This window comes from Pristiophorus japonicus, chromosome 9 (assembly GCF_044704955.1).
Source record: "Pristiophorus japonicus isolate sPriJap1 chromosome 9, sPriJap1.hap1, whole genome shotgun sequence".
NCBI classification, from domain to species: domain Eukaryota; kingdom Metazoa; phylum Chordata; class Chondrichthyes; family Pristiophoridae; genus Pristiophorus; species Pristiophorus japonicus.
In genome coordinates this window covers 186,802,432-186,830,012 of record NC_091985.1, presented here as the reverse complement: position 1 = coordinate 186,830,012, position 27,581 = coordinate 186,802,432, and the positions used below count along the sequence as shown (strand labels likewise).

General features: G+C 45.5%; 1 pseudogene; it reads right to left on the bottom strand.

Annotated features, from left to right (window-relative positions):
* Positions 1–1,291: 1,291 nt before the first annotated feature.
* Positions 1,292–27,338, bottom strand: LOC139273997 (histone H2B 5-like; annotated as a pseudogene).
* Between the last annotated feature and the right edge of the window lie 243 nt (positions 27,339–27,581).

Below are 27,581 nucleotides of genomic sequence, written 5' to 3'. Positions count from 1 at the left end.
GTCCGTAGAGCACAGAGTCTTGTGTTATTGCGCTGCTTGTGATAAACCTCGACAGCAACCACTGCATCTCCTTCCAGACCTATCTTGCAAAGGGGCAGTCCCAAAGGGGATGGATGACAGTCTCGTCCGCACCACAGCCAACTCGGGGGCAGAGTGCCGTGTCTCTGAAACCCCGGCTGCGCATGAAGGATCTGACGGGTAGGGCCCTTCCCACTACCAACCAATCTACGTCTTTCCTCTTCCAGACATTTTCACAATCCATACATTCAGAGAAAGAATGAGAAACTGCTCCCACATCTGCCCTTCTTATACCTTCTGGAGGAATGCAGGGAGCCAACTTGTGATTGGTCGCCCTTTGGTATATTTCATTGGTCTTTTCCAATGTCCAATTACAGCCTGTTTACCCCACCAATGAAACCAAGGCAGAAATTAATGTTCTGAATAGTCAATCCTCTAACGATTTAGAAATTAAAAAATCCCGCCACTAATTGTTAAAATTGCGGATTATGTTAATAATTTCAACATTCGCCAAATATTTCCAAACACTTTTTGTTTTCTTTTATCTTAATCGATATTTCACTTGCAAATTCCAGGCTGTTACAATCAGGATTAAATTCCGGTTCAGTTTTAAACTGTCTGCAATGGGTAGGAATTAATCCCCACTGATTCTGTAATGGGACACATTCCAGCTCAATCTTTGTAAAACTGGGGATTCATACATTATCGATCGATCCCCTGCACAGGCGGGAGTGAGCCCAGAACTGGGAGTCCTTCTGTGAAACGAGAAGAGGGACAGAATGTTCAAACTGTCCCCGTTCTGGTCTCTGGAACAACTTCCATTCTGGATTGTTACACTCGGACTCCAGGGTTAATAAAACTTTGACCCCAAAGTAGAATTTTCTTCTAAATTGAAAAGTGCGCGAGAGAGAACGAGGTGGCTAAAGTCTGATTCTCACCCCTAAAAAGGTTTCTAATTCATCGGAAAGTGCTGTAAATGAACGGGTCTGGGAGCATAGGGAAAGAGCGACCAGGGACTGTGTTTGCTGTTTAGGGCGGGAAATTAAACAGTGACGCTGAGGTCGAAGTGGACAGTAAAAATGCTTATCTGAGAATTCAAAACTAAATCTACAGCTGGAACTGCAAAGATTCTCGCACACTTCTTAAGGAAATAATTACAGTTAAACGATTTCTTAAACGATGGTAGGTTTGTGCAGCTCTTTCAGAGAGGTTGTGGGTGGTTCTTAAAAGAGCTGTTGTGTTTGGGTTTGATCTCTCAGGACAGCGTACAGTTTCACTTGGAGCTGGTGTAATTGGTCACCGCCTTTGTCTCTTCCAACATGGCATGCTTGGGCAGCTCCCCGGGCAGCAGCAGGCGCACGGTGGTCTGGATCTCCCGGGAGCTGATGGTGCGGCACTTGTTGTAATGGGTCAGGCGGGAAGCCTCACCCGCGATGCGCTCCAAAATATCGTTCACAGCCGAGTTCATGATGCCCATAGCCTTGGAGGAGTTGCTGTTTTCGGGTGAACCTGCTTAATCACTTTTTAGATGTAGATGGAGTAACTCTCCTTCCTCGACTTTCTGCGCTTCTTGCTACCCCTCGGTAATGCTTCGGTGACCCTGCTTCGGTGACCCTGCTGGGGGAAGTGGGCTCAGCTGCTGCCATCTTGGTCAGGGCGGATCTCACAGCACATGCGTGGCACTTTGTGCAGGGACAAAGGGTGGGCGGGGTTTCAGTGTGTCTGTCAGTTTGATAGGTCACATGTTTGTGCCAGGTCAGTGGCCCCTGAAAGGGAACCTTGTTGCGTTGATTGTTGTCTCGTGGCACTGCACCCGGGCTCATCCTATTGACCTTCCCAGGCTCACCCTATTTGGCCAGTCCGGGCTCACCCTATTAGGCCAGCCCAGGCTCACCTTATTGGGCCAACACGGGCTCACCCTATTTGGCCAGCACGGGCTCACCCTATTGGGCCAGCCCGGGATCACCCTATTGGGCAAGCCCGGGCCCACCCTATTGGCTAGCACATGCACACCCTATTGGGCCAGCACAGGCTCACCCAATTGGGCCAGCCCAGGCTCACCCTGTTGGGCCAGCATAAAAGGCCTAGTGACCAGCAGAGAAAATCAGCAGCCGATTGATTTTATCCTCACTCTGCGCACAGAGGATGCAGATCTGAACCCAACCATGTAAACTGGAAATGATGAACATCATCGGCCTTTGAATGTGGAAGGAGCAATGTTTGTCTATTCTGTCTATGGGAAAATAGTTCAAACATCAGTGTGGCTGGCAAAGCACCGAGGCACACACACATCCGAATGAGAGTGTTCCAGTGCACGCCTGTGGAAAGAACTTCAATCAGTTACACAGCCTGATAAACATTGCACCATTCACAGCAGGGAGAAACTACATGTGTTCTGTGTGTGGACGAAACTTCAACTGATCGTCCAGCCTGGAGAGACACCAGGAGACCCGCACTATGGAGAAGTTGTGGGAATGGATGGACTGTGGGAAGGGATTCAGTTCCCCGTTTGATCTAGAAAATCATCATCGCAGTCACACCACAGAGAGGCCGTTCACCTGCTCCATGTGTGGGCAGGGTTTCACTCAGTCATCCGATCTGCTGAAACTCCACGAAGTTCACACTGGGAAGTATGGGAAGGGATTCACTCTGTTATCTGAATTGCGAGTTCACAAGTGACTGCAGAGGTTGGGTTCTACTGTTATTACTGCTGTTAATCGCATCCTGACTGAATCATGTTCATTCTGTCAGTTGGGATTTATTTCTGCTGATGTTAATAACCCTGAAAACTGGGCTGGAGTTTAGTATTTTGATATTTCAAATAATACAATGTGTCGATATTTAATATCTCCATGATAAGAGGAGACTAATTGATGTCCTGTTACATCTTGGACCTTTTCTCCTTTCTAACTCAAGAATGTTTCAGTTCTCATACCTCTGGTTACTCTCAGGGACAAGTCCAAGTTCCCCATACCATCCAGATTGCCTCTCTTTGCCTTGTTGTCCAGGGTAGGGATAGCTAACACGCCCAGGATCACTAAATACAAAACCCAGTCTGTTAATCCCTTTCAGCTACAGGACTTAGCGTGTGCCCACTGCATCTCTGTCACCTTCGATGTATGAATAGAGCATCACGCTTGCAAAGCTGATTTCCATTTAAATGTCAATCCTCTCAGTAAATGTATTAAAAAAAATGTTCAAGTAAACTGATCACACCCAATAATTGGCAAAGGTTTACAGTCAACAAGACGAACAAGTAAAAACATCACTGCTCAATAACCCAGCTCTATACTCACAGGAGGAAATTTGTTACCTAAGTCCTCGAATATCAGTCGGTGAGGTGAGAGACTGAATCTCTTTCCACACTCGGCTGGTAAACGGCCTCTCCCTGATGTGTTTTCACCTGATGCGCATCTGCATCCATTCCCACTGTCCTCGCATTTACAGTGTTGAGTCAGCTGGGCACAAGAGTCTCACAGGCTAGATGATTGGTTGAAGGTGCATCCACACACAGAACATGTGTCCTGTTTCTCCCCGCTGTGATTGGTGTTTTTCCAAAGGCTGATGATGAGGTGATCTTGATGAGTCCGGTGAATCTCTCAAATCTTGACGTGATGTTTGGTTTGAGTTTCGCAGCTGTAGATCCTCCCCTTCTAATACCCTGCAAATGCAGGTTACAAAAGTTGTTACTTTAAGTGTAGGATATAAATTTCCACTGTGGTAGGCATCAGAGTCGAGTCCAATCCTGCCCTCAAATAACATCCACACACTTCCCAGTTGAGGTCATTTCCAGTTGATGTCATTGGATCGGTATCAAGAGCAGGGCCATTGAGTAATTTTTACTCATATTTAGCCCAGTGGTACTGAGGACAATTATAACCCCTGAACTGCTGCCTTGGCTGAGATCAACTAACAGCCCAGATCAAGGATCGAACTTGGGAACTTCCCAGTCAGTATTGCAGAGTGTTCTAACATTTGGGGGGTTGGGGGAGGGTTAGAAATAATATTTTAAAACACGGATTCACACAAGAGATTGGTGTGCAAAATCAAAGCACATGGTATTGGGGGTAATATAATGACGTGGATAGAGAACTAGTTGGCAGACAGGAAGCAGAGAGCCGGGGTGAACGGGTCCTTTTCAGAATGGCAGGCAGTGACGTGTGTGGTACTGCAGGGCTCAGTGCTGGGACCCCAGCTATTTACAATATACATTAATGATTTGGATGAGGGAATTGAGTGTAATATCTCGAAATTTGCAGATGATACCAAGCTGGGCGGTGTGTGAGCTGTGAGGGGGACGCTAAGAGGCTGCAGGGTGACTTGGACTGGTTAGGTGAGTGCGCAAACGCATGGCAGATGCGGTATAATGTGGATAAATGTGAGGTTATCCACTTTGGTGGCAGAATATTATCTGAATGGCGGCAGATTAGGAAAAGGGGAGGTGTAATGAGACCTGGGTTTCATGGTATATCAGTCATTGAAATTTGGCATGCAGGTTCAGCAGGCGGTGCAGAAGGCAAATGGTATGTTGGCCTTCATAGCTAGAGGATTTGAGTATAGGAGCAGGGAGGACTTACTGCAGTTGTACAGGACCTTAGTGAGGCCTTACCTGGAATATTGTGATCAGTCTTGGTCTCCTAATCTGAGGAAACACGTTCTATGTTTCTATAGATTGAGAATTAGCTAAGGGACAGAAAACAGAGTAGGAATAAAGCGTTCATTTTCAGGTTGACAGGCTGTAACTGGTGGGGTAGCACAAGGATTGGTGCTTGGGTCATAAAAACATTGAAACATAGAAAATAGGTGCGGGAGTCGGCCATTCAGCTCTTCGAGCCTGCACCATTATTCAATAAGATCATGGCTGATCCTTCACCTCGGTACCCCTTTCCTGCTTTCTCTCCATACCCCTTGATCCCTTTAGCCGTAAGGGCCATATATAACACCCTCTTGAATATATCTAATGAACTGGCATCAACAACTCTCTGCGGTAGAGAATTCTACAGGTTAACAACTCTGAGTGAAGATGTTTCTCCTCATCTCAGTCCTAAATGGCTTACCCCTTATCCGTAGACTGTGTTCCCTGGTTCTGGGCATCCCCAACATCGGGAACATTCTTCCTGCATCCAACCTGTCCAGTCCCGTCAGAATTTTATATGTTTCTATGAGATCCCCTCTCATCCTTCTAAACTCCAGTGAATACAAGCCCAGTCGATCCAGTCTCTCCTTATATGTCAGTCCTGCCATCCCGGGAATCAATCTGGTGAACCTTCTCTGCACTCCCTCAATAGCAAGAACGTGCTTCCTCAGATTAGGAGACCAAGACTGATCACAATATTCCCTTGTTGAGGCCTCACCAAGCTCCTGTACATCTGCAGTAAACGCTCCCTGCTCCTGTACTCAAATCCTCTAGCTAAGAAGGGGAAAGTGTGTTAAAAAGACAAGCCTGAAGGCTTTGTGCCTCAATGTGAGGAGTATTCGGAATAAGGTGGATGCATTAACTGTGCAGATAGCAGTTAACAGATACGATGTGATTGGCATCACGGAGACATGGCTCCAGGGCGACCAAGGCTGGGAACTCAACATCCAAGGGTATTCAGCATTTAGGAAGGATAGACAGAAAGGAAAAGGAGGCCGGCTGGCGTTGCTGGTTAAAGAGGAAATCAATGCAATTGTAAGGAAGGACATTAACCTGGATGACGTGGAATCGGTATGGGTGGAGCTGCGGAATTCCAAAGGGCAGAAAACGCCAGTGGGAGTTGTGTATAGACCACCAAATAGTAGTAGTGAGATTGGGGACAGCATCAAACAAGTAATAAGGGGTGTATGCAATAAAGGTACAGCAGTAATCATGGGCGACTTTAATCGACATATAGATTGGGCGAACCTAACTGGTAGCAATGCGGTGGAGGAGGATTTCCTGGAGTGTATTAGGGTTGGTTTTCTAGACCAATATGTCAGGGAACAAACCAGGGAGCTGGCCATCCTAGACTGGGTGATGTGTAATGAGAAGGGACTAATTAGCAATCTTGTTGTGCGAGGCCCTTTGGGGAAAAGTGACCATAATATGGTAGAATTCCTTATTAAGATGGAGAGTGACAAAGTTAATTCGGAAACTAGGGTCCTGAACTTAAGGAAAGGTAACTTCGATGGTGTGAGGTGTGAATTGGCTAAAATAGATGGGCAGAGGATACTGAAAGGGTTGACGGTGGATAAGCAATGGCAAACATTTAAAGATCACATGGATGAACTTCAGCAATTGTACATCCCTGTCTGGAGTAAAAAGAAAACTGGGAAGGTGGTTCAACCATGGCTAACAAGGGAAATTAAGATGGTGTTAAAACCAAGGAAGAGGCATATAAATTGGCTAGAAAAAGCAACAAACCTGAGGACTGGGAGAAATTTAGAATTCAACAGAGGAGGACTAGGGGTTTACTTAAGAAGGGGAAAATAGAGTACGAGAGGAAGCTTGCAGGGAACATAAAAACTGACTGCAAAAGCTTCTATAAATATGTGAAGAGAAAAAGATTAGTGAAGACAAACGTAGGTCCCTTGCAGTCGGATTCAGGTGAATTTATAATGGGGAACAAAGAAATGGCAGAGCAATTGAACCAATACTTCGGTTCTGTCTTCACAAAGGAAGATACAAATAACCTTCCGAATGTACTAGGGGACAGTGGGTCCAGTGAGAATGACGAACTGAAAGATATCCTTATTAGGTGGGAAATTGTGTTCGGGAAATTGATGGGATTAAAGGCCGATAAACCCCCGGGTCCTGATTGTCTGCATTCTAGAGTACCTAAGGAAGTGGCCATAGAAATAGTGGATGCATTGGTGATCATGTTCCCACAATCTATCGACTCTGGATCAGTTCCTATCGACTGGAGGGCAGCTAATGTAATACCACTTTTTTAAAAAAGGAGGGAGAGAGAAAGCGGGTAACTATAGACCGGTTAGCCTGACATCGGTAGTGGGGAAAATGTTGGAATCAATTATTAAGAATGAAACAGCAACCCATTTGGAAAGCAGTGACAGGATTGGACCGAGTCAGCATGGATTTATGAAAGGGAAATCATGCTTGACGAATCTTCTGGAATTTTTTGAGGATGTAACTAGTAGAGTGGACAAGGGTGAAGCAGTGGATGTGGTGTATTTGGACTTTCAAAAGGCTTTTGACAAGGTTCCGCAAAAGAGGTTGGTGTACAAAATCAAAGTGCATGGTATTGGGGGTAATGTACTGACATGGATAAAGAACTGGTTGGCAGACAGGAAGCAGAGAGTCGGGATAAACGGGTCCTTTTCAGAATGGCAGGCAGTTACTAGTGGGGTGCCGCAGGGCCCAGTGCTGGGACCCCAGCTCTTTACAATATACATTAACGATTTGGATGAAGGAATAGAGTGTAATATCTCCAAGTTTGTGTATGACTCTAAACTGGATGGCGGTGTGAGCTGTGAGGAGGATGCTAAGAGGCTGCAGGGTGACTTGGACAGATTAGATGCGTGGGCAAATACATGTCAGATGCAGTATAATGTGGATAAATGTGAGCTTATCCATTCTGGGGGCAAAAACACGAAGGCAGAAAATTATCTGAATGGAGGCAGACTAGAAAAAGCGGAGGTACAACGAGACCTGGGTGTCGTGGTTCATCAGTCACAAAGTGGGCACGCAGGTACAGCAGGCGGTAAAGTAGGCAAATGGTATGTTGGCCTTCATAGCTGGGGGATTTGAATATAGGAGCAGGGAGGTCTTACTGCAGTTGTACAGGGTCTTAGTGAGTCCTCACCTGGAATATTGTGTTAGTTTTGGTTTCCTAGTCTGAGGAAGGACGTTCTTGCTATTGAGGGAGTGCAGAGAAGGTTCACCAGACTGATTCCAGGAATGGCTTGGCTGTCATATGAGGAGAGACTGGATCAACTGGACCTTTATTCACTGGCGTTTAGAAGGATGAGAGGGGATCTCCTAGAAACATACAAGATCCTGACGGGACTGGACAGGTTAGATGCGGGAAGAATGTTCTCGATATTGGGGAAGTCCAGAACCAGGGGACATTGTCTTAGGATAAGGGGTTGGCCATTTAGGACTGAGATGAGGAGAAACTTCTTCACTCAGATTTATTGACCTATGGAATTCCCTGCCGCAGAGAGTTGTTGATGCCAGTTCATTGGATATATTCAGGAGGGAGTTAGATATGACCCTTACGGTTAAGGGGATCAAGGGGTATAGAGAGAAAGCAGGAAAGGGGTACTGAAGGAATGATGGGCCATGATCTTATTGAATGGCGGTGCAGGCTCAAAGGACCGACTGGCCTACTCCTGCACCTATTTTCTATGTTTCTATGTTTCTCAATCATTTGCCTTCTTCACCGCCTGCTGTACCTGCATGCCAACTTTCAATGACTAATGTACGATGACACCCAGGTCTCGTTGCACCGCCCCTTTTCCTAATCTGCCATTCAGATAATATTCTGCCTTCGTGTTTTTGCCCCCAAAGTGGATAACCTTACATTTATCCACATTATTCTGCATCTGCCATGTATTTGCCCACTCACCTAATCTGTCCAAGTCACCCTGCAGCCTCTTAATATCCTCTTCAAAGCCACCTAGTTTAGTGTCAACTGCAAACATGGAGATATTACACTTAATTCATTCATCTAATTCATGAACGTATATTGTAAATAGCTGGGGTACTAGTACTGATCTCTGTGGTACCCTACTAGTCAATGCCTTCCATTTTGAAAAGGACCCATTTATTCCGAATCTCTGCTTCCTGTATGCCAACCAGTTCTCTATCCACGTCAGTAAATTGCACCAAATACCATGTGCTTTAATTTTGCACACCAATTTCTCGTGTGGGACCTTGTCAAAAGCCTTTTGAAAGTCCAAATACACCACATCCACTGGTTCTCCCTTGTCCACTCTACTAGTTTCATCCTCAAAAAATTCTAGAAGTTTTCTAGAAGGTCTCAGCTATTCACAACCTGTATCAATGATTTTGATGAGAGGCCCAAATATTATGCAGTTGGACGTCTCTGGTCTGGCATCCTTGGGGCCTGACCAGTACCGGACCAGATAATTTTCAGAACCTCGGGAGGTCAGCTGCTGACAGCGACCTGAACATGTTTTGTGCATGCATGAGGAGAGAAGAGAGGTGGGGCAGGGAGAGAAGGGGCTGGGCGGGAAGAGAAGTGGTTGGGAGAGAAGCGGCTGGGCAGGAAGAGAGAGAACTAAACCACCGAACCCCGATTCTCCGACCGAGCCCCGAGCCTCGCGGCAGGGTGAGAGCAGTGGTGGCAGATGAGCGGTGGCAGCAGAGGGGAGGTCAGGTGGCAGTGGACGGCAGGTGGGGAGAGAGAGAGAACCTGGGGCCAGGCCCAGCTTTGGTGCCGCAGTCAGCCGCCTGCCCTTCCCTTTCCTTGCCTAGCCCACTTACATCAATGAACAGTGCGGGACGTCTCCCACACCGGGCCTGATAGTGGTTCAAGGACTTTTCCAGATGGAGACCGTGGCTAACAAGGGTAATTAAGGATAGTATTAAATCCAAGAAAGAGGCATATAAATTGGCCAGAAAAAGCAGCAAACCTGAGGACTGGGAGAATTTTGTAATATAGCAGAGCAGGACAAAGGGTTTACTTAGGAGGGGGAAAATAGTGTTGGGACAATAAAAACTGACTGCAAAAGCTTCTACAGCTATGGGAAGAGAAAAAGTTTGGTGAAAACAAACGTAGGTCTCTTGCAGTCAGATGCAGGTGAATTTATAATGAGGAACAACGAAATGGCAGACCAGTTAAACAAATACTTTGGTTCTGTTTTCATTAAGGAAGACACAATAACCTTCCAGAAATACTAGGGGACCGAGAGTCCAGTGAGAAGGAGGAACTGAAGGATATCCTTATAAAGCGGGAAATTGTTTTAGGGAAATTGATGGGATTGAATGCCGATAAATCCCCAGGGCCTGATCATCTGCATCCCAGAGAATTTAAGGAAGTGGCCATAGAAATAGTGGATGCATTGGTGATCATTTTCCAACAGTCAATCGACTCTGTATCAGTTCCTATGGACTGGATGGTAGGTAGTGTAACACCACTGTTTAAAAAAGCAGGGAGAGAAAAAACGGCTAATTATTGACCGGTTCGCCTGACATCAGTTGTGGGGAAAATGTTGGAATCAATTATTAAAAATGAAATAGTAGCGCATTTGGAAAGCAGTGACAGGATCGGTCCAAGTCAGCATGGATTTATGAAAGGGAAATCATGCTTGACAAATCTTCTAGAATTTTTTCAGGATGTAACTTGTAGAGTTGACTAGGGAGAACCAGTGGATGTGGTGCATTTGGACTTTAAAAAGGCTTTTGACAAGTTCCCACACAAGAAATTGGTGTGCAACATCAAAGCACATGATATTGGGGTAATGTACTGACGTGATAGAGAACTGGTTGGCAGACAGGAAGCAGAGAGTCGGGATAAACGGGTCCTTTTCAGAATGGCAGGCAGTGACTAGTGGAGGGACGCAGGCTCAGTGCTGGGACCCCAGCTGTTTACAATATACATTAATGATTTAGATGAGGGAATTGAGTGTAATGTCTCCAAGGTTGCAGATGACTCTAAACTGGGTGGCGGTGTCAGCTGTCAGGAGGACGCTAAAAGGCTGCAGGGTGACTTGGACAGGTTAGGTGAGTGGGCAAATGCATGGCAGATGCAGTATATTGTGAATAAATGTGAGGTTATCCACTTCCATGGCAAAAACACGAAGGCAGAATATTATCTGAATGGCGGCAGATTAGTAAATGAGAGAGGTGCAATTAGACCTGGGTGTCATGATTCATCAGTCATTGAAAGTTGACATGCAGGTACAGAGATGGTGAAGAAGGCAAATGGTATGTTGGCCTTCATAGCGAGAGGATTTGAGTATAGAACTAGGGAGGTCTTATTGCAGTTGTACATGGCCTTGGCGAGGCCTCACCTGGAATATTGTGTTCAGTTTTGATCTCCTAATCTGAGAAAGGACATTCTTGCTATTGAGGGAGTGCAGCGAAGGTTCACCAGACTGATTCACGGGATGGCGGGACTGACATATGAGGAGAGACTGTATCAATTGGGCCTTTATACACTGGAGTTTAGAAGGATGAGAGAGAATCGCGTAGAAACATATAAGATTCCGACGGGACTGGAAAGGTTAGATGCGGAAAGAATGTTCCCGACGTTGGGAAAGTCCAGAACCAGGGGACACAGTCTTAGGATAAGGCGTAGGACATTTAGAACTAAGATGAGGAGAAACTGCTTCACTCAGAGAATTGTTAATCTGTGGAATTCCCTACCGCAGAGAGTTGTTGATGCCAGTTCATTGGATATAATCAAGAGGGAATTAGATATGGCCCTTATGGCTAAAGGGATCAAAGGGTATGGAGAGAAATCATGTAAGGGGTACTGAGGTGAATGATAAGCCATGATCTTATTGAATGGTGTTGCAGGCTCCAAGGACCGAATGACCTACTCCTGCACCTGTTTTCTATGTTTCTATGTACAACCTGTATATCCACATTTGCTAATGATTAAAGCTAGGTGGAAAAGCAATTTGTGACGAGCGTACAGAGAGGCTTCAAGGGATATCGACAGGCTAAGTTAGTGGACAAGAACATGACAAATGGAATATTGTGGAGAAATGTGAGATATTCAGTTTGGTAGGAAAAATAAAAAAGCAGAGCATTTTTAAATAGAGAGAAGTTGGTGTTCAGAGGGACCTGGGTACAAAAATCACAGAAAGTTATCAATTAACAAGCAAGAAATTAAGAGAGCAAATTGCATGTTGGTCTTTCTACAAGGTGAGTTAAGTACAAGAGGAAAGGCTTCATACTGCAATTATACAGGGCCTTGGTTACACCGCACATGGGGTACAGTGTACAGTTTTGATCTCCTTATCTAATGACGTATATACTTGCCATAGAGGGAGTGCAACGAAGGTTCACCAGACTGTTTCCTGAGATGGGCGTGATTGTCCTATGAGGAGATATTTAGTAGACTAGGCCTACATTCTCTACAATTTAGAGGAATGAGAGGTGATCTCATTGACATCAGCAAAATTCCTACAGGGTTTGTTCGGATAAATGCAGGGAGGGTGTTTCCCCAGGCTTGGGAGTCAAGAACATAGTCTCAGAATAAGGGTTCGGCAATTTAGGACTGTGATGAGGAGAAATATCTTCGCTCAGAAGGTGGTGAATCTTTGGAATTCTCTAACCCAGAGGGCTGCGGAAGTTCATTCATTGAGTATATTCAAGACAGACCTCGATATATTTTTGGATATTAAGGGAATCAAGGGATATGGGGATAGTGTAGGAAAGTGGAGTTGAGGCAGAAGGTCAGCCATAATTTCATTGAAGGCTCGAGGGGCCAAATGGCCTACTCCTGTTCCTATTTCTATTTTCTTATGGTGATGGTAAGTAACAGGATAAGTAAAGCCAAACGGCAGATGTACAGGTACAATCCAGGTGTCGGACCACCCAGTGACCAGAGGACACTGCTGGAGATCGCGAATTATCCATTCAGCCATTGACATCAGCATCATGTTAGATCAAATGCTAAAAATGGTTTCTCATTGGTTATCTGCCAAAAATGGAAAACAAAAGCTATAGCTGGTTATGAAATAGTCCGTGACTGGTTCTGTGCTGAGGTGCAGTTCCCCAGCCCAATTACACGAAGAGAGCTCGGCGTGATCTAACCAAGTACTTTGAGTCTCTTTGATGCCACGATAGAAACGGTCTGTAATTTATAGAGAGCCGAAATGTAGAAGGAGCAAAATCTGGCTATTTCTATTTCTCTGTCTGTCTTCCATCTCTCCTGTCACCTCCCTCCTCATCCCCTCTGCCCCTTCTCTCTCTCTATCTGTTTGTTTCTTTGGGTTTTTTTGTTCTTTGTTCTGATCAGCCAGCTCTCTCTGTGGCAGGCACTTTCTATCCTTCTGTCCCTCTCTACCTTTCCTCCTTTCTCTCTATAGTCTCTCCCTGGCGTGTGGCCCCTCCCTCTCTAACGCAGCCATATCAGGCCCCCTCCCTTAAAAAGGCAATGTCAGGCAGTTGAGGGATCTTCTTACTCGTTAATGGAATAAGAACATCGCTAGGAAGGCCAGCATTTATTGGCCATCCCTAAATGCTCGTGAGAAGATGGTGGTGAGCCGCCAACTTGAACCGCTGCAGTCCATTCAGTGAATATTTCACACAGTGCTGTTAGATAGGGAGAGATAGGATTTTGAACCAGTGACCCTGAAGGAACGGCAGTATATTTCCAAGTCAGGGTGGTGTGAAACTTGGAGGGGAATTTGGAGATGATATTGTTCCCATGTGCCTGCTGCCCTTGTCATTCTAGGTGCTGGAAGCCTTGGCGAGTTACTGCATCCTGTAGATGGGTACGCACTGCAGCCACGGTATGCCGGTGGAATTTTACCAAATAGACAAAAAAAGATCTGATAAAACATATTAACAGCACCCAACAGCAATCCCAGCCGCCCAGAGCAGGTGTAACTGCCGTCTATACTGAGTTGTAGTGGTCCACATTAAGGACACAAATGAGATAATAACAAGGTATTGTTGTGTGTAATGTAGCACATTATAATGCCAGGGTCCCGGAGAGTTTGGAGGGAACGTGATGAAAGGTCTGAGAATAATAGTGTTATGGGCAGGAGGTTATGAGCGACGAATGGCGGTGCTCCTGGAAGCGCAAATACGCCCCGCTCTTACAGCTGTGCGGGGCAGAGTAAACAGAGAGAAGAGCGGATATAGAATGACAGACTTTCCAATCTGGTGTCCATTCCATTTTAACCACGGGCCGCGACCTCTGCTACAGACCCAGGATCACAGGATGGGGAACTATCAACCATCGCAAAGAAATGAAGGGATACCTGATCCGTGAACTCCTGTTAAATTGGGGAGTGAGTAGGAGCTGGAACTCCAAATAGAAAAATAGCACTGATTAAAAAGGATTACATTCCAGAACTTACTGTTCACAGTTAACCTTTGGGGCGATGGGCACAGGAGTGACCTGTGAGTGTGGCCTTTGTGGTTGTAACTGCTCCCATATGACCTGGATCCCAGCAGAGGATCCGGCTGTAGATCCCCACAGACCATCTAGGCATTGAAGGATTTGTTCACAGCTCTGTAAAGAGAACAAATATCCCCCTATCTCAGAGGACCTCAGCCTATTACATACAAAGTGATAGTCCCAGATTTGTGTCCGCAGCTGAATGAGACCTTGAGCTCCAGTGTCGATTGGTGGAAATTAAACTGCAGGATCGATTGGTCACCGACCCACTTCGGCGAGATCAATGATCTCTGTCCACTGTGAGCAAAGCCGAGCCATTCCCCTCCCTGGCCAATGATTCCGGCAGGGGAATGTTCAATTTTACAGCCTGGAGCAAAGGGCTGTCACACGCTGGGCGATATTCTGAGTTTACTTGGTTCAAGTCATTCTGCAATAATCTGAATCGACCAAGTATCTCCCGGATATAATGTTCAAACTCTGAGGCGCGTTGCAAATATCGGCCAAAGGCAGCACAATGGGCCTCAGACACAGACTCAGAGATCCTCACAGTACAACATGGTTACATTGCCCGCACCAGACCCATTGTATTATTGGCAAAAGGCAGCACATGGGCCTCAGACACAGACTCAGAGATCCTCACAGTACAACATTGGTCCAATCCCCACACCAGACCCATTGTATTATCGACCAAAGGCAGCACCTGGGCCTCAGTCACAGACTCAGAGAGCCTCCCAGTACAACATGGTTACATTGCCCACACCAGACCCATTGTATTATTGGGGGATTTCCGTTTGCGGGGTGAGGAGTTGATTTAGTGAACTAACTTGGAATAGAGAAAACTCGCTGCTTTCACAGAGCAGACTTGATAGAAACATAGAAACAAAGAAAATATTTGCAGGAGTAGGCCATTCGGCCCTTCGAGCCTGTACCGCCATTCGATAAGATCATGGCTGATCATTCCTTCAGTACCCCTTTCCTGCTTTTTCTCCATACCCCTTGATCCCCTTCGCCGTAAGGGCCATATCTAACTCCCTCTTAAATATATTCAATGAACTGGCATCAACAACTCTCTGCGGCAGGGAATTCCACAGGTTAACAACTCTATGAGTGAAGAAGTTTCTCCTCATCTCAGTCCTAAATGGCCTAACCCTTATCCTAAGGCTATGCCCCCTGGTTCTGGACATCCCCAACATTGGGAACATTCTTCCTGCATATCATTTGTCCATTACCATCAGAATCTTATACGTTTCTATGAGATCCACTCTCATCCTTCTAAACTGCAGTGAATAAAGGCCCAGTTGATCCAGTCTCTCCTCATATGACAGTCCAGCCATCCCTGGAATCAGTCTGGTGAACCTTCGCTGCACTCCCTCAATAGCAAGAACGTCCTTCCTCAGATTAGAAGACCAAAACTGAACACAATATTCCAGGTGAGGCCTCACTAAGGCCCTGTACAACTGCAGTAAGACCTCCCTACTCCTATACTCAAATCCCTACCTATGAAGGCCAACGTGCCATTTGCCTTCTTTACTGCCTGCTGTACCTGCATGCTCACTTTCAGTGACTGATGAACCATGACACCCAGGTCTCGTTTCACCTCCCCTTTTCCTAATCTGCCGCCATTCAGATAATATTCTGCCTTCGTGTTTTTGCCCCCAAAATGGATAACCTCACATTTATCCACATTATACTGCATCTGCCATGCATTTGCCCATTCACCTAACCTATCCAAGTAATTCGGCAACCTCTTAGCGTCCTCCTCACAGCACACACCGCCACTCAGTTTAGTTTCATCCGCAAACTTGGAGATATTACACTCAATTCCTTCATCTAAATCATTAATGTATATTGGAAATAGCCGGGGTCCCAGCATTGAGCCCTGCGGCGCTCCACTAGTCACTGCCTGCCATTCTGAAAAGGACCCGTTTATCCCGACTCTCTGCTTCCTGTCTGCCAAACAGTCTCTATCCACGTCAGTACATTACCCCCAATACCATGCGCTTTGATTTTGCACACCAATCTCTTGTGCGAGACCATGTCAAACGACTTTTGAAAGTCCAAATACACCACATCCACTGGTTCTCCCTTGTCCACTCTGCTAGATACATCCTCAAAAAATTCCAGAAGATTCGTCAAGCATGATTTCCCTTTCATAAATCCATGCTGACTTGGACCGATCCTGTCACTGCTTTCCAAATGCACTGCTATTTCATCCTTAATGATTGATTCCAACATTTTCCCCACTACTTATGCCAGACTAACCGGTCTATAATTACCCGTTTTCTCTCTCCCTCCTTATTTAAAACGTGGCGTTATATTAGCAAAAGTGGTGATGGGACACTCACATTCAACAAGACTGGATAAAACAGGAAACTTCATCAATGATTGGAAAGACTGGGAGCTCCACTAAGAATTCCATCAACAGAAGATGTTTTGGTTGAGCATATACTAAACTATTGGATGTCCTTTAATTTCTCGCAAAATGCTTGCCATTTGACTGGTAAACATGGCTTGCCCGTACCTCCCTGGGTTTGTGTGATGCTTACATGTCCTGTATTCATACCATGCTGTACGTGAGAGATTGTGCTTCATTGGTTCGTGTCAGTAGAGCTGCACGTTGCATTGGCCACATGCTGTATCTGAGTTAATTGTTCTTGATTACCGACTATACAGTGAGATTTACACTATATCGAACGTGTCTACCGCCCTGGAAGCTTTCCCTTTTATTAAATCGTGCTGTACCTGCCCTGTGAGTGTTTAATGGGACAGTGTAGAGGGAGCTTTACTCTGTATCTGACCCGTGCTGGGCATGTTTTATGGGACAGTGTAGATGGAGCTTTACTCAGTATCTGCCCCGTGCTGAAGCTGACGTGCTAATGTTTGACGGACAGTTTATATATGTTTTATATTGTATATAACCCATGCTGTACCTGACCTGCGGGTGTTTAATGGGATAGTGCCGACGGAGATCCAACTATTATTGACCAAGATTTCCACTCTAATTATCGCTCATATGGTTCCTCACGTGATGAATCCTGCAATGTGCATTTGACGCCCCTTCCTTTTGTTATATCTTCCTCCAAGCATCATTACCTCAAACTGCGTTTCCTGCCAATGCAGGAGGGAGACGCACTGCTTGATATTATGTGAGGGAATTGTTGGGATGTATAAATCAAACGTTGGACATTTGGGCCATTGAGTAGCGAGACCTTATATTTGGAGATTTGGACGAAGAATTCGTAAGAGGCAATTTTGCGTGTTTGTGCTTCCAGCCAGGAGTCTCAGTAGATGGGAACTGGGTCGCAGACAGGACTGAATGTCCAACATATCTTCATTCCAGTGAGACTGCACACCAGGAGCAGAGGCTGGTCATGTGACGCTGTGACACCTCGGCGGGGCGGAGCTCTGGCTGCTTTATGACATTGTTACTGGCTGCTGTATGATTGGCTTCTGTCTCATTTCTGATGTCACCTGGAGACAGTTTTCCACCCCTGGTTACGCACCATCATTGGTAGTCACTTTGGGCTGAGTTGGAGTTTGCAGCAGATATTGCACGAGTTTATTTGAACTGCCAAAATGGCAAACATGCTCCACCCTTTGTTTCTGATTGGTCCCATTGGAGGACAAGTCAAACCCTGAAGTTTCACAGGAATGTGTCATTGGAACCGCCAACCCCAAGGTCTCACTGACTTTGCAAGTTGTAATTCGATCAACTTTGACATCCTGAAGCGACAGAGTACAGAGCTCCCCAGAAGACAGCAAGGGACAGCCAAAGTGCCTTACCCTAATCCAAGTACATCTCTCCCCCAGACAAAGTACCTTACCCCAATCCAAGTACATCCCTCCCCCAGCCAAAATGCCTTACCCCAATCCAAGTACATCCCTCCCCCAGCCAAAGTGTCTTACCGCAGTCCAAGTATATGCCCCCCCAGCAAAAGTGCCTTACCCCAATCCAAGTACTTCCCTCCCCCAGCCGAAATGCCTTACCCCAGTCCAAGTGCTTCCTTCCAACAGCCGAAGTGCCTTACCCCAGTCCAAGTATATGCCCCCCCAGCAAAAGTGGCTTACCCCAGTGCAAATATATGCCACCCACAGGCAAAATCCCGCACCCCAGTCCAAGTGCATGCCTCCCTCAACCAAAATGCCTTATCCCAGTCCACTTTTCTGCCTTCCACAGCCAAAATGCATTAGACCAGTCCAAGTACATCCCTCCCCCATCCGTCGTGCCTTACCCAAGTCCATGTGTATGGCTCCCCCAGCTGAAGTGCCTTACTCCAGTCCAAGTGGATGCCTCCCCCAGTTAAAGTGCCTTACCCCAGCGCAAGTGCACCCCCCTCCATACACACACCATTGATGGGGCAGGAATTGTGTATGGATTGCTAATAGGTTTATTGGGTATGAAGTGAATACTGACAGTGTCGCGATTTCTGGATATCATCCACTCCAATGATGTCCCTTGTAGGAGGTTGGAAGAATGTGATCGTCTTCCCTGAGTTCCCCCTCTCCCCTCCCATTCACTCCCCCCCCACCATCCATACCACACTCTCTCTCCCCAGCCTCTCTCTTCCCCGCAGTCTCTCTCTTATCCCCCCAACTCTCTCCCCCGCCCCCCACTTCAGCCACTCTCTCCTCCCCCCACCCCCAGCCTCTCTCTCTCTCTCCACACCAGCCTCTTTCTCGCGTCCCCCCCAGCCTCAACTTCTCTCCCCCCAGCCTCTCTCTCTCCCCAGTCTCTCTTTCTACCCCTAGCCTTTATTTCTATTTCTCTGCAACCTAGCCTCTCTCTCTACCCCCCCCCCCCCCAGCCTCTCTCTCGCTGTCGGCTCCCCGCAGGCTGCACTCGGCCTCCCAACACCGGCCGGGGGGCAGAGAATCGGAGCCTCACATCCTGCTTCTCAGCACAACGTGCATGGAATGATTCGGCCGGGAGAGAGGAGGCGGAGCTTCATAGGGGACGGGGTTTATCACCTGTCAGAGAGTGGGGTGCGGGGTTTGATGGACGGCTGTCTGTCAAAGAAAAGTGCAGCACAAATAGTTGCTTTGGTAGATATTGTGAGTGAGTGTAGTCCCTATAAATTGGGCAAGGAAAGAATGGAACAATTTAATATGAAAGTAGGTAATTCAACTAAATGGTATTAATTGTAAATATATTCAAATTATAATCTATTGATAGTCGCAAAATTAACAGGTTCTATAATTAACATGAATCATTTTTATGTTAAAAGATGTTTCAAGTGAGCCTTGAGAGTGTTCTGCACAGTGGTATTATACGCAGTGCTTCTAATCAGAGTATGAACCATGGGAATTTGGAGAGTGTGGGATTTTGGAGCAGAGGGAGAAGGAGGTGCTGCTTTCTCCCTCCAATACGTGGAACAAAACACAAGAAGATAAGAAATAGGAGCAGGATAGGCCGTACACCCCCTTGAGCCTGCTCCACCATTCAATAAGATCATGACTGATCTGATCGAAGCCTCACCTCCGCTTCCCCGGCCGCTCCTCACAACCCTTGACTCCCTTAGCATTCAAAAATCTGTCTATCTCCACCTTAAAAATATTCAAACACCCAGTCTGCCCAGCTCTCTCGAGTCGAAAATTCTACAGATTCACGACCCTCTGAGACAAGAAATTCCAGCTCATTTATGTTTTAAATGAACGATCCCTTATTCTGAAACTAGTTCTAGATTTCCTGCACTCTGCAGCTACCCAGTTAAGCACCCTCAGAATCTTATGTTTCAATAAGATCATCGCTCATTCTTCTAAACACCAATGAGTAGAGGCCTAACCTGCTCAACCTTTCGTCATAAGACAACCCCTTCATCTCAGGAATCAAGCTTGTAAACCTTCTCTGAACTCCCTCCAATGCAAGTCTATCTTTCCTTAAATAAGGAGACCAAAACTGTACACAGTACTCCAGGTGTGATGTTACCAATACCCTTTACAGTTGTAGCAGGACTTCTCTGCTTTTATACTCTATCTCTCTTGTAATAAAGGCCAACATTCTATTTGCCGTCCTGACTAATTGCTATACCTGCAAGCTATGTTTTTGTGTTTCATGGAGTTATTGTGTTACACGTAAATATTTAATTTCATATACTTAGAACTCAAACTCGATCAGTAATTAGTTAAAACATACAATAAGTTGGCAAGAGATAGTGTGAGTGAGTATAGCTCCGAGAAATAGGGACAAGGAAAGACAAGAACAATTTAATATTAAAGTAAACAATTCAAAGAAATTTCATTAATTGTAAATATATTCAAATTAATTTATGCAAAGTTGTAAAATTAGGCACCTTGTTTTCGAAAATTAACATGAGTCATTTTTTATATTAACATATTCTTGGACGGAGCATGAACTCAGGCAGGTGGCGAGAGCAAAATCAAATAAGCACCACATTAACTGGGACGAGATAAAGGTCTCTGGTTTCACTGAACTAATCTGGTTGGACCATGACTCCATTGAAGAAGACAGGATAAAATGGTGAGCTACATCAATGATTGGAAAGGTGAGGAGTTCCACTCAGAATCAAATCAGTTCAGGATTTTTTCACGGTGGAAGGTTATCAAGATATGGGTGGATGTTGAATTAATGCCGAAAGACTCGGCATTTGATGCGGTAATTTGACTGGAGATACATAGATATGTAAAACTAGTCCACACCTCACCTGGGAGAGCGTGATGCTTACATGTACAGGGATTTCTGTTCTGTATTCATAACATGCTGTATGTGAGATGGAACACTTCATTGGATAGTGTCAGAGGTCTGTACGCTGTCATGCCCACATGCTGTCTCTGAGTTCATTGTGCATGATGAACGACAATAGAATGAGATTTACACTGTATCTAACCCCTGTCTACCTGTCCTGGGAGCTTTTGCTGGGACAGTGTTACATAGAAACATAGAAAACATAGAAAATAGGTGCAGGAGCAGGCCATTCAGCCCTTCTAGCCTGCACCGCCATTCAATGAGTTCATGGCTGAACATGAATCTTCAGTACTCCCTTCCTGCTTTCTCGCCATACCCCTTGATCCCTCGAGTAGTAAGGACTTCATCTAACTCCCTTTTGAATATATTTAGTGAATTGGCCCCAACCACTTTCTGTGGCAGAGAATTCCACAGGTTCACCACTCTCTGGGTGAAGAAGTCTCTCCTCATCTCGGTCCTAAATGGCTTACCCCTTATCCTTAGACTGTGACCACTGGTTCTGGACTTCCCCAACATTGGGAACATTCTTCCTGCATCTGACATGTCTAAACCCGTCAGGATTTTAAACGTTTCTATGAGGTTCCCTCTCATTCTTCTGAACTCCAGTGAATACAAGCCCAGTTGATCCAGTCTTTCTTGATAGGTCAGTCCCACCATCCCGGGAATCAGTCTGGTGAATCTTCGCTGCACTCCCTCAATAGCAAGAATGTCCTTCCTCAGGTTAGGAGAACAAAATTGTGCACAATACTCCAGGTGTGGCCTCACCAAGGCCCTGTACAACTGTAGCAACACCTCCCTGCCTCCGTACTCAAATCCCCTCGCTATGAAGACCAACATACCATTTGCTTTCTTAACCACCTGCTGTACCTGCATGCCAACCTTCAATGACTGATGTACCATGACACCCAGGTCTCGTTGCACCTTCCATTTTCCGAATCTGTCACCATTCAGATAATAGTCTGTCTCTCTGTTTTTACCACCAAAGTGGATAACATCACATTTATCCACATTATACTTCATCTGCCATGCATTTGCCCACTCACCTAACCTATCCAAGTCACTCTGCAACCTCATAGCATCCTCCTCGCAGCTCACACTGCCACCCAACTTAGTGTCATCCGCAAAATTGGAGATACTACATTTAATCCCCTCGTCTAAATCATTAATGTACAATGTAAACTGCTGGGGCCCCAGCACAGAACCTTGCGGTACCCCACTAGTCACTGCCTGCCATTCTGAAAAGTACCCATTTATTCCTACTCTTTGCTTCCTGTCTGACAACCAGTTCTCAATCCACGTCAGCACACTACCCCCAATCCCATGTGCTTTAACTTTGCACATTAATCTCTTGTGTGGGATCTTGTCGAAAGCCTTCTGAAAGTCCAAATATACCACATCAACTGGTTCTCCTTTGTCCACTTTACTGGAAACATCCTCAAAAAATTCCAGAAGATTTGTCAAACATGATTTCCCCTTCACAAATCCATGCTGACTTGGACCTATCATGCCACCATTTTCCAAATGCGCTGCTATGACATCCTTAATAATTGATTCCATCATTTTACCCACTACTGAGGTCAGGCTGACCGGTCTATAATTCCCTGTTTTCTCTCTCCTTCCTTTTTTAAAAAGTGGGGTTACATTGGCTACCCTCCACTCGATAGGAACTGATCCAGAGTCAATGGAATGTTGGAAAATGACTGTCAATGCATCCGCTATTTCCAAGGCCACCTCCTTAAGTACTCTGGGATGCAGTCCATCAGGCCCTGGGGATTTATCGGCCTTCAATCCCATCAATTTCCCCAAAACAATTTCCCGACTAATAAAGATTTCCCTCAGTTCCTCCTCCCTACTGGACCCTCTGACCCCTTTTATATCCGGAAGGTTGTTTGTGTCCTCCTTAGTGAATACTGAACCAAAGTACTTGTTCAATTGGTCTGCCATTTCTTTGTTCACCGTTATGACTTCCCCTGATTCTGACTGCAGGGGACCTACGTTTGTCTTTACTAACCTTTTTCTCTTTACATACCTATAGAAACTTTTGCAATCCGCCTTAATGTTCCCTGCAAGCTTCTTCTTGTACTCCATTTTCCCTGCCCTAATCAAACCCTTTGTCCTCCTCTGCTGAGTTATAAATTTCTCCCAGTCCCCAGGAGCTTTATTCTGTTTCTAACCAGAGCTACACCTGCTCTGTCAGTGTTTGATGGAACAGTGTCAAGGGAGCTTAATTCTGGATCTGACCTTTGCTGTTCTTGATCGGGAGTGTTTTAGGGGACTATTTTGAGGAAGTGTTTCTCTGTATCTAGCCTGTGCTGGACCTGACGTGGGAATGTTTGATGACCAGTTTAAATATACTTTACACTGTATGTAACCCATGCTCTACCTGATTTGGGAGTGCTGGATGGGACGGCATAAAGCTAGTTTTATTCTGCATGTATCTCATACCATAGCTGAGCTGTGAGTGTTTGTTGGGACAGTGTAGACAGAGCTTTAACTATTATTGCCCATGATTTCCCCACCAATTGTTATGAAAATACGATTTGTGGTGTATTGAAAATCAATAGTCAGTACTGACAAATAAACCAGAAAGGAGCTGATGATATATATTTTTTCATTAAATAGCGAATTGTTACGATCTGGAATGCTTTGCCTGCAAGGAACATGGAGTGGAGGATGGAGGGGAGAGTGGTGGAGGTGGAGGGTGGAGAAACCCAGGGCGGGGGACAGGAGGGGCTACATTGCAGCGGAGGTCTTGGGGGGTTGAAGTTTGTTAGAGGGGCGGGCCTGGTGGCTCTCTGCCTCGGTGCGGGGAGTGTTCAGAGTGGGGTGGATGGGTTGACTGCGCAGATGGCGGTTGGTGGATGTGGTGTGGTTGGCGTCGCGGGGGCGTGGCTCCGGGGTGGCCGGGGCTGGGGGCTCGACATCCGGGGGTGTTCGGCATTTGGGAAGGATTGTGACGGGATGGGGCGGGTTGGGTGCGGGGGGAGTGTTCCCGGTGTTGGGTGGGTCCGGAGCGGGGGGGGGGGGGGGCGGCACGCTCTTGGGATTGGGAGGTGGGCTGTTTGGGGCTGAGATTGAGAGAGACTACATCACTCGGGAAGTTGTTGGCCTGTGGGGTTTGCTGCCGCGGAGAGTTGTTGATGCCAGTTCATTGGATGTGTTCGGGAGGGAGTTGGATGTGGTCCTTGCGGCTGGGGGGGGGGGGGGGGGGCGTCGGGGGGGTGTGGAGGGGGCGTGGGGGGGACGTGCTGGGGTGGGTGATCAGACATGATCTTGCTGAATGGCGGTGCAGGCTCGAAGGGCCAAATGGCCTACTCCTGCACCTATTTTCTATGTTTCTATGTTTCTATGGAAGCAGATACATTAATAAAAAAATATATACTTGCATGTATGCAGCTCCTTTCCCGACCTCGCGATGTCACAAAGTACTTTAGAATGAAGTACTTTGAAGTATAGGCGCTGTTCTGATGTAGGCAGCAGGAACTCGATCTGTACACAGCAAGGTCTCACACATAGCAATGAGATAATGACCAGATAATCTGTTTTAGTGATGTTGGTTGAGAGATGACTATTGACCAGGACTCTGTGGAGAACCCCCCTGGTCTTCTTTGAAATAATGCTATGGGGTCTTTTTTATCCCCCTGAAAGGGTCGATGGGGCCTTGTTTTAATGTCCCATCCCAAAGACTTAACTTGCGACAGTGCAGCACTCCCTCAGTACTGCATTGATGTGACAGCACAGATTTAATGTTTAAGTCTCTGGAGCGGGATGTTAACCCACTACTATCTGATTCAGAGGAGAGAGTTTTACCACAGAGACACTGCTGACACTTTTATACACATAGTAATGATCGACAAGGAATTGGATCTATAATTCAAAAGGCAAGGTTTACTAGTCTGAGGGGAGAGTGCAGGGGATAGCGACTAATTGGATACCTAGTGAAAATATTCAAGAGAGGCACGATAGGCGGTATAGCCTCCTTACGTGCTTTCTGATTCTATGCTGCTGGTGTTGCCCGCCCATTACTGTCAACAGAAAGAAATCTGAGGGAGCGCTTCCATAATTTTCTGATAATCTTCCCGCTGTGCGTGTGAGACTCCGGCCGTGGTGCAGGACAGGCAGATCACAGCGCTGAAGTACAGACGTGGAAAGGAGTTAAGAAAATGTTAGTGAGTGTGGAATTAAAATGTATTTATCCATTTGAAAAATATTGGGGCATCGTAGCTCCAAGTCATTATGTAGGAAGCAATATTCAGGATTAAGAAGACGTATTTAAATTATCCAAGAAATCTATCAGGTAGATATTAAAGCCTGGCAAAGATTGTTTGGTAAATATAAGGAGTAGAGCACAAATGAATGATTGAAAGGGTGCTTGTTTGAGCGGCAGTGATCAAGTGGGGTTTTAAATGTAGTTACAATGTTCAACCACATAACATGGGGATCTAGAATCCAGGAACACAGACACCACGAGATAAGAACAATGGAAATGATACCCACATAGCTAACACTATAAAACCATCGAAATTTACAGGGTGGGAGTAGATCATTTGACCCATTCAATCTGTATTGGGTTTTCTGATACAGCAATCAACAACTATCCGCACTGTCCTGGAAAGGGGACTGACAGGAGTGAGGGTTTGTTATCACTGTTGCTAGTTTTCTCAATTGAAGAAGATTCCTGAGTGTCCTACAGTGGCTGAAGCAATCCCAGAGTTTAAATTAAGGCCAGGGGAGATCTAGTGGGTGAGCACCTGGGAGAGGAGCAATGTAAAATGAGTTGAGGGACGATGTGCCATCATTAACTAATTTGCTGGAGATTCTGAAACACATCACTGGCCTGTCGGCTGGGGGAAATGCAATTGGAATGACCCTGTCGGATTGTAAGGATGCAGCGGATAAGGTTCCACATCTACAAACAGTGAGGAACTATGGGATGGGGTGGGAGATCTGGCACTGCACAGACAGCTAATTACAGAATTAAAGTAGGTTACCGAAAATGGGAACCTGAAAGGGACGGGTGACGATTAAACACATTGGATCTTCCTTGGTACCAGTTCACTTTTAATGTTTTCCTCAATAGAATTTTAACCCGGATGAGGATATCTTAGAAACAAAAAGCAATGGAAATGATACCAACATAGGTAACACTATAAAACCATATAAATGTTCTGGGCAGGAGGAGATCATTTGACCCATTCTATCTGTACTGGGCTCTTTGATATAGCAATCAAAATCTATCCTCTTCTCTCGCCACAGACATTTAAACTCATCTGTTTCAAATACTTATCTAATATTTCTTCAACTATTCTCTGACACAAAACATTCCATGCTCCAGCAACCCTTTTGCATAAAGAGGTTTCCGCTAACCTCTCTGTTCATTCCTTTTGTGACCATTTAAGTCGATCACCGTTTATTGCTGACTCACCGACTAGATGAAATAATCTCTCCCTCTGCCAAAACTGTTCAAAAATGTAAAACCTGTATTAAAATTAAAACGCTTATCCACTGCAAATAATCCCAATATCCTGCCCCTCATCGCCAGTATAGTTCTGATTAATGGCAACATCCTGGTGTATCTACACTGCCCGCTCTCGGTGGATTTAAGGGCTTTTCCAATATGAGGGACCGAAGTTGTACCTGGTGACCTGGTGTTCCAAAGGTGGCCTCACTAGAATTTTGCAAAGGTTTATCACCACTTGTTTATACTTATGATCTGTGCCCATATCTATAAAACACAATTTATTGTTGGTTTTATAATGGACTTATCCACCTGCAAACATACTTTCTATGAATTACGTATGTTTATCCCTATCGCTTGCTCTCCATCCACACCCTTCAGCCCCTTCCCATTGAGAGTCCGCTCCCATTCTCGGCGTTTCTCATACAATCAGGCGAGATCAGCGATGGACAATTTGAAGCTCATTCAAAGTTGCTGGTGTTTTTCTATTATTATTTGGATCAATGTACAACTGCATAATAACACAATAATTACCAAAGGTTGTTTCCGACCATCTGTAGATTCAGCCAAACAAGAGAAAAATAAAATATCAGTTTGATTTTATCTGAATTTCTGGCAGCATTTTACAGCTAAATTGCAACAATTGTAATGGTTAAGAATTTACGAATAAGTATTTATTTTCATCTTTCTTTAGTATTTTGTTTGGGAGGCTGATTGAGAAAGAATAGTGATAATATTACCCATGATACTTTTATCGGCAGCACAAAACAAGAGCAGACTCCACCTTTGTGCTGAGTGAGAGACACCAGTCAGTGCACTATCGAGATTTTCAGTCAGTATCTGGGACAAATGAGGTGAGCCGAGTTCCGATTGTTTCCTACATTCGAACACTGATCACGGGACAAGACACTGCTCTGTTTGTCAATGAGGAATGGTGTCCGATAGCACCCGCCTGCAATAGTCACACCAAACTTCCAGGAAATTTACAAATATCGGCGACGGCAAGACATTTGAATTTTTGGCACCGAATAAAACTTTATTTACGATTTTTAATTGGAGCTCCCAATCCCAATATCTGCAGTGCAATGTGGATTCCTCTGTTGCCCACATGTCCGATCTCACTGTTGAACCTCATCGTCGTTATCTTTGATCCCTGAAATTGAAATATGCTAACGTTGCAGGAATAGGTCATGTTTATTGAGCGACAGAAGCAGGAAACACGAACATAAAGCAAACAATAAATGCATGCTACAAAATGGAAGAAATGCTCATACAAGAGCTCTTCAATTTTTAACATTCGCAGAAATAACGACGGTCGACGGTGGAAAATGAGTTCAAATTGAGCGTTCATTATGAAAAAGCTTTGGTTTCACTTAAG